At 45.1% G+C, this 16,549-nt stretch overlaps 1 protein-coding gene across 19 annotated transcripts in view; it reads left to right on the top strand.

Annotated features, from left to right (window-relative positions):
* Window positions 1-16,549, top strand: part of LOC126478296 (RNA binding protein fox-1 homolog 3-like) — a 468,968-nt gene that overhangs the window by 250,216 nt on the left and 202,203 nt on the right. The gene's annotated exons all lie outside the window — the stretch shown is intronic.

Below are 16,549 nucleotides of genomic sequence, written 5' to 3'. Positions count from 1 at the left end.
ATGAGTTCGAAAGCATCGTTGATGCGAGCTCGCAGTTCTGGCACGTTTCTTGGTAGAGGAGGTTTAAACACTGAATCTTTCACATAACCCCACAGAAAGAAATCGCATGGGGTTAAGTCGGGAGAGCGTGGAGGCCATGACATGAATTGCTGATCATGATCTCCACCACGACCGATCCATCGGTTTTCCAATCTCCTGTTTAAGAAATGCCGAACATCATGATGGAAGTGCGGTGGAGCACCATCCTGTTGAAAGATGAAGTCGGCGCCGTCGGTCTCCAGTTGTGGCATGAGCCAATTTCCCAGCATGTCCGGATACACGTGTCCTGTAACGTTTTTTTCGCAGAAGAAAAAGGGGCCGTAAACTTTAAACCGTGAGATTGCACAAAACACGTTAACTTTTGGTGAATTGCGAATTTGCTGCACGAATGCGTGAGGATTCTCTACCGCCCAGATTCGCGCATTGTGTCTGTTCACTTCACCATTAAGAAAAAATGTTGCTTCATCACTGAAAACAAGTTTCGCACTGAACGCATCCTCTTCCATGAGCTGTTGCAACCACGCCGAAAATTCAAAGCGTTTGACTTTGTCATCGGGTGTCAGGGCTTGTAGCAATTGTAAACGGTAAGGCTTCTGCTTTAGCCTTTTCCGTAAGATTTTCCAAACCGTCGGCTTTGGTACTTTTAGCTCCCTGCTTGCTTTATTCGTCGACTTCCGCGGGCTACGCGTGAAACTTGCCCGCACGCGTTCAACCGTTTCTTCGCTCACTGCAGGCCGACCCGTTGATTTCCCCTCACAGAGGCTTCCAGAAGCTTTAAACTGCGCATACCATCGCCGAATGGAGTTAGCAGTTGGTGGATCTTTGTTGAACTTCGTCCTGAAGTGTCGTTGCACTGTTATGACTGACTGATGTGAGTGCATTTCAAGCACGACATACGCTTTCTCGCCTCCTGTCGCCATTTTGTCTCACTGCGCTCTCGAGCGCTCTGGCGGCAGAAACCTGAAGTGCGGCTTCATCCGAACAAAACTTCATGAGTTCTTCTACGTATCTGTAGTGTGTCGTGACCATATGTCAATGAATGGACCTACAGTGAATGTATGAAATCGCTTCAATCATTTGTAATAGCCCTGTACACATTCAACATGTACGACATAAGCAGTGTGTTTGTGTTACACAACTGATTGTTTCGAGGCTGAACGAGGACAACTTCATTTTTCAGCAAGATGGGGCATCCTCTCACTGGAGTCGCCAAGTGCGTGAATACCTGAATGAAACTCTACTGAGGCGTTGGATTGGTCGTCAAACAGGCTGCGACTTACCACGTCTCAGCTGACCTCCATGTTAGCGGAGAGCCTTGGAATTTCTTCCTGTGGGGTTTCGTTAAGGACAACGTATGCACAAACACGTTGTAAACCCGAATGGGTGGTACTGCCATAGCTTCAGTGTTTGCCGTAGTACGGAAGGAATATCGGTGATGTTCGTGTCGCTGGTGGAGGACATATTGAACATCTGTAACCTAAGCGTGGGAGATCCGTAAATGTGCGTTCGAAGTTTCAGTTTAATAAATTATGCGTTCGAGATAAGTATATTCTTTTTGAAACACACTATATTTTCTACATCATCAGGTTCCGGGAAGACACAGGCGAGCGCTCGCAAGTAGTGTAATACTTCAACCAACGGACGGCGTGCGACCTGGTATGCATTAGTCCCGCAATAATTGTTCTGGAAGACGGCCGCGTTGATATTGTGCAAGTGGAAGCTTGATTTATCAGACCACGAAATTTATTTACAGTGTAGCGTTGTCCAGTCGAGATGTCTACAGAGAAATAATAACTGCAGCACGAGGAGAAAGAATAGACACACAGCAATGAGGTGTAGAAGCACATTTACAGCAACGCTTATGAACAGTGCCTCCCAGACACTTTACGCCTTGAGCATAATTTAATCATTCGCGCCACGCTTATCGATCTGTTTCACTTAGCGAGCATGCGATTGAAATCATGCTTGGTGGTATACGTCACGGACGACCAACACCCAATCACTGCGGCCATATAATAATCGTCTAGGTGTTGTATTTCCAGCAGTTGGAGTTACGATTTTTCTGAATCGTCATCATTTGTTTTGAACCTTGTTTAGCTTAGATTTCTTGATGCGCCCTGACTAAAGGATGCTGTTTTTGACTTGTTCAATCTATGTATCTTTGTCGGTTTGTAATATAAGCTTCCAAACCCCACATTACTTCTGTGAACTCAAAGAAAATCTCTTCATTTAGAATTCAGAATTTCTTAATGAATTTTCGCCCCGTAGCCCTAATATGAAACCTCCAGGTATGTGGAAACATTGTCCCAGACCGGGACTTGAAAGTGGGGTCTTTGCTTCAGGCAAGTGCTCTACCCACTGAGCTGTCCAGGCTCGACCCACGACCTGCCCTAACACCGAAAGGCAAATGTCGCTTATTCGAGTCTCGGTCGGACACATTGTTTTAATCTGCCAGAAACTGTCATAATACAAGATGTTTGAAAAATATTCACCCGATTTCACAAGGTGTATCTTCCAAACAAATGAAGACAGAAGCTTAGGTTCGATTTTAGCTGACGCACAAAACTACAGAGTTCGTTTATTTTCGAACCATCCAGTTTTAAAAGGGCGTGTCTTTCAAATTCATGTCCTTATGGTATCGGGGAATACTTTCTAAAATTTCAGTTAGGGTCAGAGATTTGGTGTATAGTTTTACGAATGTTCAATAAACCGTACACCAACGTACAACATACGTCTAGTATGGTTCAGAACGCAAGCGTAGGCGCAAAACACTCTTGACAGACAGGTAAGGAATGATTAATTCTCTGCTCGGACGAAAAGTAGCCTTTTGTGAACTAAACGCAAAACCGTTGAATGCGTGCAAGTCTTTTACGAACACTCGGGGTTCGACCCTTGGATCCTTGCATAAACAACCGGTCTCTTTGAAACTGCTGCTGCCATTGTTGAACCGTTTCAGTTGTAATATATCTCGACGAAAATAACACTGCACATTTGTTACTGAATTGCGCCTGTTGAAAACGGAGAACGCAAAAACGCTTTTGTTGCTGTTTTGGCGCCATTTGGCTTGGACGAGCATTGGAACGATCTTGGGAGATCCGTGCTGTCAACCACATGAATCAGCAACTAAACAACTGGCGTCAAGGCACCTCAAGTATGAAGAAGATATAGTCATGTGAAGCAGAATGAATATTTTTGAAACACCCTTTGTAATATGTAAATATCAGGTTTCAACCGACGATTTCATCATTTAGCAAGGAAGCACCGCTTTCGTTTCATATTAAAAGTTTTATTAATTCGATCTGTCATTTGCCGCTCAATTTCTACACTGTATTCCGGTGAAAGGCTCCTCCTTTGACATGTATTTTTTTGTACATCATGTATTTTTTTGTGTTACTTAAATAGTGTTCTTATTCTGACTCCACTGGATACAGTGATCGTTTGTAGAATCCTGTAAAGCTACTTCGCACTGTACAACACTTCTTAATTGGGCCCTTCATGTCAAGTCAGTATTCATTATGCTGAATTTCTGAGTAATAATGGTATTTACATGGTGCAGGCGGAGGTTCAAGGCTTAAGTGGTAACTAATCAGGTTTCAACTGAAAAATTGCTAGCTGACAACAGTTCAAACTTCTCGTGTAAGTATTCCAGACCATACAAATCATGGGCGGCAACACCTCTGAGAAAGGCCTCGATGCTATTAATACGTTACCGGCACACCTGGGAACAGTAAGTACATAGCTTATGATAACATGATAGGAACCATAACTTCTTTTCAGGTCGACGTTCGCTTGAGATGTACCACACCAGTTTGATGCGGGTTTGTAATATACTCCACCATAAATGTTATTTCACAACTCGAAAGTGCAGATTACATGATGACATTATATTCATCTACCTGTCGTTTGTCTCTATAATATGTAATAGGCAATGTCCCGAACGACTGACTCACTCACTTTTTCACTCACCATCGCCCAGCTCAAACCGATAAGAAAAAAACTTTAAATTTGTAGAGGGTGTTGATCTCACGCTGTAGGCATCGTTTAAGAAGAGGGTTTTCGAAATTCCGCCCCTGAGGGTGTGAAATATGAGATGAAACTTTTTAAGAAAATATTTATTTGTATTAAAAATTTTAAAGCTAAATCTATGAAAACCGTTATTTTACTTCTCGGTTAAATAAAAAGAACTATGTGTTACGGATGAAAGTGTCCGTGGAAATATCTCCATAAGACTGCAAAAGGCATAATGAACAAAAACTAAATAATCCAACACTTAAATAACATTGCAAGCACTATTGTTCATTTTATAAATACGATCATGCTTGAGAACTACTCCAAAGTGAAATAAAGTGTACCATCAATGTCATCAACATCGTAAGTGTCTGGCATCCCCTGGAATGAGATGCAGTATAGATTTTATGCCCTGCAATTCTGGCAGTGATACTGGTTTACCATTGGGCCATAAAGGTAGCAAGAATGCTGTTAGCGCTGGCGGAGACTTTTGGCGGCCTGCAGAACATCTCTGAATGTTTACTTAACGAAATTCTCGTTGTTCATGAATACTGAATAAGGTTTCTCCTTGATTATTCTTATTTGATGACGTTCGAGCCAACTAACTTTGTTGTTGTGTAAGTCATGCGTTGTGTTGACTATGTATTTTTTCTAGGAGTGAAGTACTCCTAATGTTTTCATTTATCGTCCTGTGGATTTGAAGAGGGTGTTTATTCCGTCTTGTTGCATTTTTGATACATATTCTATATTACCAAAGTAGCTGTCATGCTGTAAAAGTGAGTGACAGGAAATAAGACATTTTAGAGTAATCGGTGTAAGGGTGATAAGTTCATGTAGACCAGTCTTCATCTTAAAAATCATATTTATGTATGTGTTCTGCTTTCCTCAAGAATCGGGCCACAAAAGTAATAACTTCACTTGTAACTAACTTCGCTAAGAATGTCTCCTCAAGGAAGATCGTACTTCTTGTGCTCCACGATCAGCAACTCGAGCCTCGCATAACAGTTTCTTTATTTTACCCTGTGTGGATTCCGTTGTTATCCGACTACAGTTACCGTTTATAAAAAAATTAATTAGTTGGAATTTGAGGTAAGGGTAAAGTTTTTTCGAAGTCAGATGTGATGGTTTCTATTTCTTCCTCTATTGATGATATCATATGTTGTTTTAATAACTTTTTGTATTTTCTCTCCTTTATCTGCATGTATCCTATGATCCGCCTTAGGCTGCACCGTCCTAACTTCATTATTTGTGCGTCAGCTAAAATCGAACCTAAGCTTCTGTCTTCATTTGTTTGGAAGATACACCTGTCACAAACATTGCAAGTATCTGTCTTTATTACAGTTATGTCTGGTGGAAGGTATTTTGAAACTCTATTGTTTCTATTGTAGCGCCTTACATACTTGGAACTCTTCTGTATGTTCCATTACGTCCTGAGTCCACCGTTATTTTTGATTTGGTCCAATGTACAGGATGGCGCACGATAAGTCACCTGATTTGTTTAATGAATAACACATTTGTTGTTAACAAAATTTGTAATTTATTGATGTATAAGTAAAGAATACAGCTTGGAAATATAACCTAATGAATCACATGTTCAATCTGACTGCCATTTTGGTTTACAACTTCAAGTCGCACATGTGCATTTGTGACGACTCTCCGACAAAAATCTTGTAGAATGGCGCGGCATAACTCCACAGTGATGGCCTTAAGTTGCACTGCATTTTCGGGTTTTCTGTGGTACACCTCTTCAGGAACCCCATAAGGAACTAGTCACATGGGTTAATGTCCGGGCTGTGGGGCGGCCACATCCCTCCTCCTGCATAACGTTCTGGAAATCCGTTTAACAATATCCTAAAGCAAAGTCTTTCGTGTAGGAAATAAAGCACAACGTTGTCAGTATGGGAGCATGCTCCATCCTGCCTGAACCATTGTCTGTGCAGTGGAAGACTTGAGGCCATGAGTTGAGGAAAGAACTGGTTTCGCAGCACGTGTAAATAGCGTTCACCGGTTACTGTAGCATCGAAGAAGAACGGACCGACGATTCCATGGCTTGAGATTGTGACCCAAACGCACATTTTCTCCCCGTGGGTGTCTTTTGTGTGGATTATTCGCGGAGGTTCACGTGCCCAGAATCGAACATTCTGTTTGTTCACAACACCGTTCATGTAAAAGCAAGCTTCGTCAGAAAACCATATGTTGTGTAAGACTGCCTCTTGGTCTTGCTCGATTGCCCACCTTGCAAACTGCAGTCTCCGCTCACTCGATTATGCGCCACAGTCATTTTGCCCCCCAGGGGGTCCACAACTCTTTTGTGGATACGTGCGTAGCGAGCACGGGACCCCGAGCTAATGTGGCCTTCCTTCCTTTCCGGGCTGCATACCTTCCCTTTCCGCATCCTTCCCCATCCCCCATCTTCGCCCCTCCTCCCCTAACCTCTGGCTCTTTCCTTCCCTTTCTCCCTCTCTGGGAGTATGGTTTGTGCCTACGTCCGGAGACGGACGCTCGTAAATGTAACGCATTCTTCGCCTTCTCTGCTTGTATGTCTTCATCCTTCCTTTGTCCCTCTCTTTTCCTTACCTCTTCTCTTCACCCTTTTCTCCGCTGCGGCGTTTGAGACCTCTCTTCTTTCCCTTTCTTTGTTTTTCCCTTTCTCTTTCTTCCTCCCTGTGCATGTCTGAAGGCCGACCCACGCATTTTTGTGCGTAGCCGGTGACGGGGTAACGCGTAATTCCCCGCCCCGGGTAGACAGGTAGGACACGAACGTACCACTGCTCTACACCTTCCCTGTCCGGGTTGAAGCGCACCGCACTTTAAATTCCTCGCGTGGAGTCGTTTATACACGCTCCCTCGATGGATTGTCTGACGAAGAAATTCAGCACTACCTGTCTGACCAGGGCGTAACGGCTGTTCGTAGAGTTATGAAAAGGGTTGACACGAACATCATTCCAACCCGCACTGTCTTCTTGACATTTGACAAAGTTCAACTCCCATCGAAAATCAAAGCAGGCTATGAGATAATTTCCGTTCGCCCTTACGTCCCAAACGATACGCGTTGCTATTGGTGTCAGTGGTTCAATCACACCAGCCAGTCCTGCTCCAATCTGGCCATATGTGTTACGTGTGGCAAGGATGCCCATGAGGGTGCTTGTCCACCTCCATCCCCTCGCTGCATTAACTGTATGGGTGACCACGCTGCTTCCTCTCGAGATTGCCCCGTTTTTAAAGACGAAAAGCTCATCCAGGATATCAGAGTGAAGGAAAAGGTGTCGACGTTTGCTGCTCGAAAATTATTCGCCAGTCGACAGCCCACCGTGCCTCAGACAGGAAAATACAGCACTGTCCTTGCTTCTCCTCGGCCAACAAAGGAGGCGGCCACGCAGACTTGCGACCTCACCTTTAGTACCACGGTCGTCAGATCGGCCAGCGCAAAGATCGCCCGTTCAACCTCACCACTTTCGCCTGCCCACTCTATGGCTCACCCTTCATCGGGTTCTGCTAAATCTCGAGCCCAAAAGTCAGACGCCAAGTCTTCGAAAAAAGAGCATACTCGTGAAGAGTTTTTACGTACCGCAACTTCACAACCATCGGTTCCTCCTTCATCTAAACATCATACTTCCAAGAAGGCTACAAAGAAACACAGTTCCTCTCCTTCTCCGCCAAGGCGTGTCCCATCTACAGCCCACCTGGCGGAAATAGCCCCCGGCCGTCTTTGTGTCGCCGAGGCGCACTGCTGGTGGCCGGTCAACCGGCCGATCGCTGGTGGCAGGAGCTGCTCCTGACCAACCTATGGATCAGGATCTTCTGCCTTCGACTGAATGCCATTCCATGCTGTCGGTCGCAAGCTCAGAGCAGTCGTTGAGTTGACAGCGACCTTGGTCACATTCCTCCATTTTCTGTTCACCCTATGTCCATTATCCACTGGAATATCCGCGGCATTCGAGCCAATCGGGATGAATTGTCGATCCTCTTACGATCCTACTCGCCGGTCATCTTCTGTCTTCAGGAAACAAAGCTGCGTCCCCATGACCGATTTGTTCTCCCTCATTTTCAGTCCGTCCGATATGACCTCCCCTCTGTTGAAGGCACTCCAGCCCATGGAGGACTCATGATTCTTCTCCATGATACTCTCCATTATCACCCAATCCACTTAAACACTTCCTTCCAAGCTGTCGCCGTCCGTCTTTCCCTTTCTGGATGCACGTTCTCTCTTTGTACGGTATACATTCTATCGTCCACACCAATGGCACGAGCTGATCTCCTTCATCTTCTTGGTCAGCTTCCACCCCCCCCCTATTTGCTGGTTGGGGACTTCAATGCCCACCACCCGCTTTGGGGATCTCCACATCCTTGTCCACATGGCTCACTATTGCTAGACGTCTTCCACCAAGGGGATCTAGTTTGCCTCAACACTGGGGTCCCCACATTTTTGTCTGCCTCCACGACAAATTTATCTCATTTTGACCTTGCGGTCGGTACTGTTCCGCTAGCTCGGCGCTTCGAATGGTTCGCCCTTGATGATACACACTCGAGTGACCACTTTCCATGTGTCCTTAGACTGCAGCCTCAACTGCCATATATGCGCTCGCGACGCTGGAAGTTTGCCCAAGCCGATTGGACACTTTTTTCGTCTCTAGCGATATTCGATGACCGTCGCTTTCCCAGCGTCGACGATAAGGTCACACATATTACCGACGTTATTCTTACAGCTGCGGAACGTTCAATACCACGCACCTCCGAATTGCCCCGGCGCCCCCCAGTTCCTTGGTGGAACGAGGCATGCCGTGACGCAATATGTGAGCGGCGACGTGCTCTTCGCATTTTCCGTGACCATCCAACTTTGGCCAACTGTATCCGATATAAGCAGCTCCGTGCGCGATGCCGTCGCGTCATCCTCGATAGCAAGAAGGCAAGCTGGAAATTCTTTATTAGCTCATTTAACACCTTCACTCCCTCGTCGGAAGTTTGGAGTCGGCTTCGACGGTTCTCAGGCGCGCCTAGTTTCTCCCCGGTCTCTGGGCTCACTGTCGCGCATGATACCTTAGTGGACCCCGTCGCAATTTCTAACTCATTGGGTCAGCACTTTGCTGAGATTTCGAGCTCTTCAAATTACCCGCCAGCGTTTCTCCCGAAGAAACGTGCAGCGGAAGTGCGACATCTTGCTTTCTCCTCTCAAAATCACGAAAGCTACAATACTGTTTTCTCCATGCGGGAACTCCAACATGCCCTCTCTTCTTCTCGATCCTCCGCCCCAGGACCGGATGGTATCCACGTCCAAATGTTGCTGCATTTATCAACCCATAGTCTGCGTTACCTCCTTCGCCTTTATAATCGAATTTGGACCGACAGTACCTTTCCCAGACGATGGCGGGAAGCTATTGTCGTTCCCGTTCCGAAACCTGGAAAGGACAAACATCTCCCCTCTAGCTATCGCCCCATTTCTCTCACGAGTAGTGTCTGTAAGGTTTTGGAGCGTATGGTGAATTACCGTTTAGCTTGGTGGCTGGAATCCCACAGTCTTTTAACACCAGCCCAATGCGGATTCTACTCTCTCCCGTACTTACTCCCAAGAAAATGGGGTACCCCAGGGCTCCGTGCTGAGTGTTGTACTGTTTGCCATTGCCATAAATCCAATTATGGATTGTCTCCTTCCTGATGTCTCGGGCTCCCTCTTTGTGGACGATTTTGCGATCTACTACAGCTCTCAACGGACCAGCCTTCTTGAACGACGTCTTCAAGGATGTCTCGATCCCCTCCACTCTTGGAGCATCGAAACCGGCTTCCGTTTTTCTCCCAGTAAGACCGTTTGTGTTAATTTTTGGCGACGTAAGGAGTTTCTTCCACCCTCCTTACATCTAGGACCTGTCAACCTTCCGTTTTCGGACGTCGCTAAATTCTTGGGTCTTATGTTTGACAGAAAACTGTGCTGGTCCTCCCACGTTTCCTATCTTTCGGCTCGCTGTCTGCGATCCCTCAACACCCTCCGTGTCCTGAATGGTATCTCCTGGGGAGCGGACCGAGTGGTCCTTCTCCGCCTCTATCGCGCCTTAGTGCGCTCGAAATTGGACTATGGAAGCACAGTCTACTCCTCTGCTCGGCCGTCTATTCTTCGGCGTCTCGACTCTATCCACCACCGTGGATTACGTTTAGTGTCTGGAGCTTTTTACACCAGCCCTGTGGAAAGCCTTTATGCTGAAACTGCTGAACCTCCGCTGTCCAATCGGCGATCAGTCCTTCTGAGTCGTTATGCTAGCCATCTGTCTTCCGTGCCTGCTAATCCAGCCCATGACATTTTTTTCGACGCCTCCTTTGATGAGGGGTATGCAGGCCGCCCCTCCTCCCTACTACCACCGGGAGTCCGCTTCCGTCAACTGCTCCATTCTCTTTCCTTCCGCTTTCCTAAAACCTTCTTGACAACTTGGGGTACAGCACCGCCTTGGCTCCGTTCCCGGATCTGCCTGCTCCGTGACCTTTGTCAGTTTCCCAAGGATGGTACCCCTTCACTTGTTTGTCGTCGGGCATTTTCTGCTCTATGTGCACAAATGAAAGAAGCCACATTTATTTACACTGATGGCTCAAAAACATCGTTTGGTGTAGGGAGTGCCTATATTGTTGGCGACCCCCCAAATCAATTTCGGCTTCCCGACCAGTGTTCGGTTTATACTGCGGAGCTTTACGCTGTTCTCCAGGCTGTCCACTACATCCGCCGCCATCAGCGGATACAGTATGTTATCTGTTCAGATTCTCTCAGCTCTCTCCTCAGTCTCCAAGCTCTTTACCCTGTCCACCCTCTGGTCCACCGGATTAAGGACTGTCTGCGCTTGCTCCACCTGGGGGGCGTCTCGGTGGCGTTCCTCTGGCTCCCGGGACACGTTGGTATCTGTGGAAATGAGGTGGCCGATATAGCGGCCAAGGCTGCAGTCTCTCTTCTTCGGCCAGCTATTCAATCGATTCCCTTCGCCGATCTACGGAGCGTTTTATGTCGTCGTGGTGTTCTTTTATGGCACGCACATTGGTCGACACTTTCCCATAATAAATTGCGGGACGTGAAAGCTCTTCCTTGTGCTAGGACCTCTTCCTCCCGAACGCGTCGTCGGGAGGAGGTAATTTTAACTAGACTCCGGATAGGGCACTGTCTTTTTAGCCATCGACATCTTTTAAGCGGCGATCCTCCCCCACTCTGTCCCCACTGCTCTCAGCTGTGGACCGTAAGACACCTTTTAATTGAGTGCCCCTATTTTACTCCGTTACGCGCCCGTCTACAGCTGTCGCCTGATATATCGTCAATTTTAGCAGATGACACGCGCTCGGCCGATCGCGTTCTCGAGTTTATTAGTGCCAGTGAAATGACGTCAGTCATTTGAAGCTTTTTTTGGGGACAATCAACCCCTTTCTGTAGTGGATTTTTAAGCCTTCCTTCTGCTTTTATTTTCTCCAATTTTTTGAGTTTCGTTCCCATTGCTGCTGGTTTCCATTTTCGGTTTTTTACTGTTTCCTAAGTCACGGACCGGGCGCTAATGACCATAGCAGTTTTGCGCCCTAAAACCAAAACAAAACAAAAAAAAAGCCATTTTGTATGAATACAAGCGAAGGTCGGATTGAATAATTCTTCGTACAGATCGGTGTGAAATTCCCAACTCGTTACTGGCTTTTATTGTTGATTTACAGGGATTAAGAGTCAAAGCCACTCGAACTGCTTCAATGTTTTGCGGCGAATCTACGGTACGTGCATGTGGCCACTGACATTCCAAAACAGATCCAGTACCTTCAAATTTTTTATGTAATCTGCGTATTGCCTCTGGGCTGGGAGCCCACCGTGTGCCGAAATGAGTGCGAGACTTGTGTGTCAGTGTAAAACGCTGTTCCTCAACGTGAACAGTAACAGTCTTCGTCTTTTGTGCGACGGTCAACCGTCCTTAGACTGCCATCGCGGCAAATTGCAATGGCGGACTCCCAACGGAAGCGATGAACTCGCAACGACATATGGCGTAATTTCCATGAACTGCACGAAGCTGTGCACAATACGTTATTGAAACGTATTGCATAACACTGTTGTTTTAATGTTACAGTCACCGCTGTTCCAAAATTTGTTACAACATTCTTTTCTCTGCTCAGTGCTTATTTTCTCATTACTTTTTTTTGTGAGGTTGCATATATAATCTCGGAACATCTTTGGATCTACAGCTTGCTTGGACACGGCTCCTGTTAGTAAATTTTTTTCCTTTCTTTCTTGCCTTGATAATCATCTGGACTTCCTCTTCCTCCCTTTCTTTCAGTGGTCATTAACAACAATATATTCACTCTGATCGTCTGTACTGTGCTCAGTATGCGGAAAAGCCCTGTCATACTGAGACAAACCTAACTCGTTAATGTCACCATTCTTGGAATCAGTAATTATTGTAACTGAATCTGAATTCCCGTCCTCGGATAAAAGCATCTGAAATGTAATTGCACGAAGATATAAACCACATTTTTATTTCCATTATTCATCATTTAAAGCCAACATATTAACCCTTTCGGAGGTAAATTTTTTCCTGAGGGAGAAAAATGTTCGTTTAAGTGGTAGTGATCGTGATTTTTTAATAATTTTGGATGCAAGATTTGTACAAAATGTGTACTTTTTATCAAAACATACTTTGTAGACTTGGCTTCATTTTATGGACTAAAATAACTAATTACGAAAGATTCTGTAGTGTAATAAATAGTAGTAAAATGATCATTCAATAATTACCATGCAAAATAACTACTATAATGTTCAGTTAACAGTGGAGTATAGCGAACCAACGACATAGTGTTTCTTATAGACACGAGCTGCTGCGCCCTTGCTGCATTGACTTGCTGTTATTTTCACAGTGATGCCCAACAGTTGGCAGCACTTGCGCATGATGAAAAGGCTGAACATTCACAAATGAGTAGCTCTGGTTTCCATACTCTGGCTGCAGTTGACACACAGTAAAAGTTAAAGTACACAATTCTAGCCACATAGTCTGAAGGGTAATAATAGTACTTATGAAGGAGATAGTTTTAACAAACATACTACTCCGGTCATTTGATATGGCTATATTAACAATAACAGCGTGTCTCAGAACTGCATGCTAACGGCATATTAGTCATCAACTGAGAAAAACATAACAATTATAATGATGCAGGCCTATATAAAACATTCTGTGCCTTATAATTATCTTATTATAATTTGGCGATTAATATTATTAATTGATATGTTATATAATACAGCTCATAATAACCATTACGTGTGTGACGTAGAGCATGGCCATACTAACCTCATAATGACTGTTTCCAGTATTTGCTGCCGAACATAAACACCAAGGGCTTCCCTCTGAATAACATCTCTGTGACAACATTATAATTTTTTAAACAATAACATGCAAGAAAATACACTCCTCGTAATAATTACCAGTCAGTTACTTACGTTTCAACTCCAATACGTAAGCAAACAAAGCATGTGATATTCTGACATGAATTTGGATCCATATTGCAAATCACTGCCACATGATGGATTTAGCAACTAGTACTTGGTTCAGACTTCTCTAGAGAACAGTAAGTGAAGGCTTGGAGTTGGTTCTATTTTGTATGAGTTACTGCACATACTCCATCACAGTTTGCAACAGAGAAACAGAAATCTGAAAAATTAGTAGTTGATTCCCAGTTGCATAACTGCGTCCAATCACAAGACCTCAGACTACTCACGCGAACAAGGCTCAGGCCTTGACAGACATACAGTTAAGTTTTGCATGATTACGCTTGTGAAGAGCTCCTTTCCTAACTTAGTTTATCCAGAATCTCTTATACTTCATGGTCCAGTGACTGAAAAGAGCACAGGTCACGCCTGTTTACAAAAAGGTTAAGAGATGGGATGCACGTAATTACAAATATCGTTGGCGTCCATCTGTTGCAGGACCCTGCAGCATATTCTAAGCTCCACCATTAAAACATTCCTGTGGGATAACGAGATCGTCTCAAAGAATCAGCACGGATGCAGGAAGAACTACTCGTGTTAAAAAACACATCACGTATTATTGATACATAGCATACTGCAAAAATATATTCAGGTAAACGAGGGGTAGTCAGTCTTACTAGACTTCGAAGGCTTTAGACACTTTGCCAAATTAAGACACTTACTGAGTCTGTTCAAAAAATTCCGGAACATTGTCCACATTGTTTTCTACGCTCTACGCTCACCTTTTACATGCCTTTGAAATATTCTCCACAGTTGATGCTCCGCCGCTGACACAGTTTCCACTTCCAGACGCAGTTTTGATACGCCTTTTGCTGGATCGCGCGAAGCGCCGTCTGCGAATCTTCTTTTATTTCGTCTATCGTTGCAAATCTTCGCTCTTCAAGCGTCCCAACATCATAACCGTAGACCCACGAACATCTCGTTCCAATTTGTGCCAACCAATAACTCTTCACAAGTTGGGAGGTGAAGGTATTTCTAGTCTTGACTCACGAGCCGTAGAACCAACGTGGCGGCAACAACATGCAATCCAAGATGCTGTGTCACGACTTCATGACGTGATCCAACTGAAATTCGACGTCCTTATGCAATCTCTCGGACAGTCTGTCTTCTTTCGATTGCCACACACAATTTCGTTGATATTCCTGAGATAAGCGTTGTCATTGGACGTCGAAGGGCGTCCTGAACGAGGGTCATCGTTAACTTCCATCAGGTCGTTTTGAAACCGTGTGAACCATTCGGAACACCAAGTGCGGCTTAAGCACTCTTCACCGTAGTCTTCCTGCATCATTTGGTGTGTCTCTGTAAAAGTTTTCTTGAGCTTCACGCAAAATTTAACGCAGACGCGTTGCTCCTCTAACTCTGCCACTTCGAAATTCGCAAACTGTGCGACACAACGTTCTGCTCAATACAACGCTGATCAATAACTAACAGACATAGAACAATGAAACTTCCTGCAATTACACATTGAACACAGGGTTGGTTAAGTGATGGATTTGGGGGAAGGGACCAAACAGCGAAGTCACCGCTGCTATCGGATTAGGGAAGGATGAGGAAGGTAGTCGAACGTGCCCTTTCAAAAGAACCATCCCGGCATATGCCCGAAGCCTTTCAGGAAAATCAAGGAAAACCCAAATCAGGATGGCCGGACGCGTGTATGAACAGTCGTCGCTCCAAATACGAGTTCAGTGTGCTAACCACTGCGCCACCTCGCTCGGTTAACCGCAGGGGAGTACAGGAACGCCAACCGCATTTCGCTCCACCACACTACTGTCGCGAAATTGCGAATGCTCCGGAGTGTTTCGAAAAGACATCTGAGTATTTTCGCAGATATCAGTTTGGCTAAATGAATATTTGACTAACACGACCTAATACGTTACATATGGGAGAGCCTCAGGCTTCCACATTCTGTAATAGGCGTGGACATCCAATATCGCCTGATCTACTCGTGGTTTCAATGTCATTCAACCACTTTCCATTGACGCTCTAGAGAGTAGACACTAACACACGAGCGGCCCACCATCACCGCCGTCTGCGAAATGCTTGTTCCCAGTCGCCGGGTCTCGACAATCTGCCCTTTTCCAGTCATTAACGTTGTTGAATTCCCTTGTTTGCCTCTCATATCATCGCTAAAATGATACCTCGTTCGTCTCTGCTCCGCTTACATGCTTTCCTTACTGCATCATGTCCACGCAACTCCGCCGGTAGGCATTCAAACATACTGTGGGCGGTAGTCATAATGTTACGGATCATCAATGTATATGAAAATATACCGCAAATGATGGTTTTTCTAGGAACAGTGCAATGTTCCGAAATATATCTCCCACAGTTGTTAATGGAATTTTAGATGCAGCCTACTGGACTCGCATATTGGGTACAAAAGAATCCGGACACGGAAATCGTGGCATCGGAGCTAGGGAACTTTGATAAATACCGAGACATAGTCGAAGACTGTGTCAGAGACAGAATTGGATGGAAATCACTTGATGCCAAATCGGTTTGCACCGGGCGTGGTGCTTGGGGTGGCGTTTTTATAAAGTTTCATCCAACCTTAGTTCGTTGATAACCATGACTGTAGTTCCTCATGCTTTGCTCTGTTTCTGCCCCAGGTCGGTTTATGTATCTGACAGCTTGCATTAATATATCGCCATCACGACTTCGACATATGACTCCAGCTGTTTATACCTAGACAATAACAATGCGGTAGTTCATAGTTACAAACTCCAAGAGCGCCGCCTGATCACACTAAGTCAGATTAGTAGTCACCGTTGCACAGTGTTGTTGTAGATAAGTGTCGATTGTCGCCTACTCTCGGTCTAGGTACTGCGGCTCGTCATCAAAGTCAGGTCGTATGGTGACTGCAGCTGCATGTGGAAAGAAGGTGCTGTTTATTAATGATTTCATACTCTTTAGGTGCATGTATCTCATCGTAAAATCATGCTGTTCAGCACGTAACCATAATGGAGGAAAAGTAGTAGTGAAGCATGTCCATGACAAACTAACGTCTCTGTTTTGATATCATGTTATTTA

Source organism: Schistocerca serialis, chromosome 1 (genome assembly GCF_023864345.2).
Source record: "Schistocerca serialis cubense isolate TAMUIC-IGC-003099 chromosome 1, iqSchSeri2.2, whole genome shotgun sequence".
NCBI lineage: Eukaryota > Metazoa > Arthropoda > Insecta > Orthoptera > Acrididae > Schistocerca > Schistocerca serialis.
This window is presented reverse-complemented; position numbering and strand designations above follow the sequence as displayed.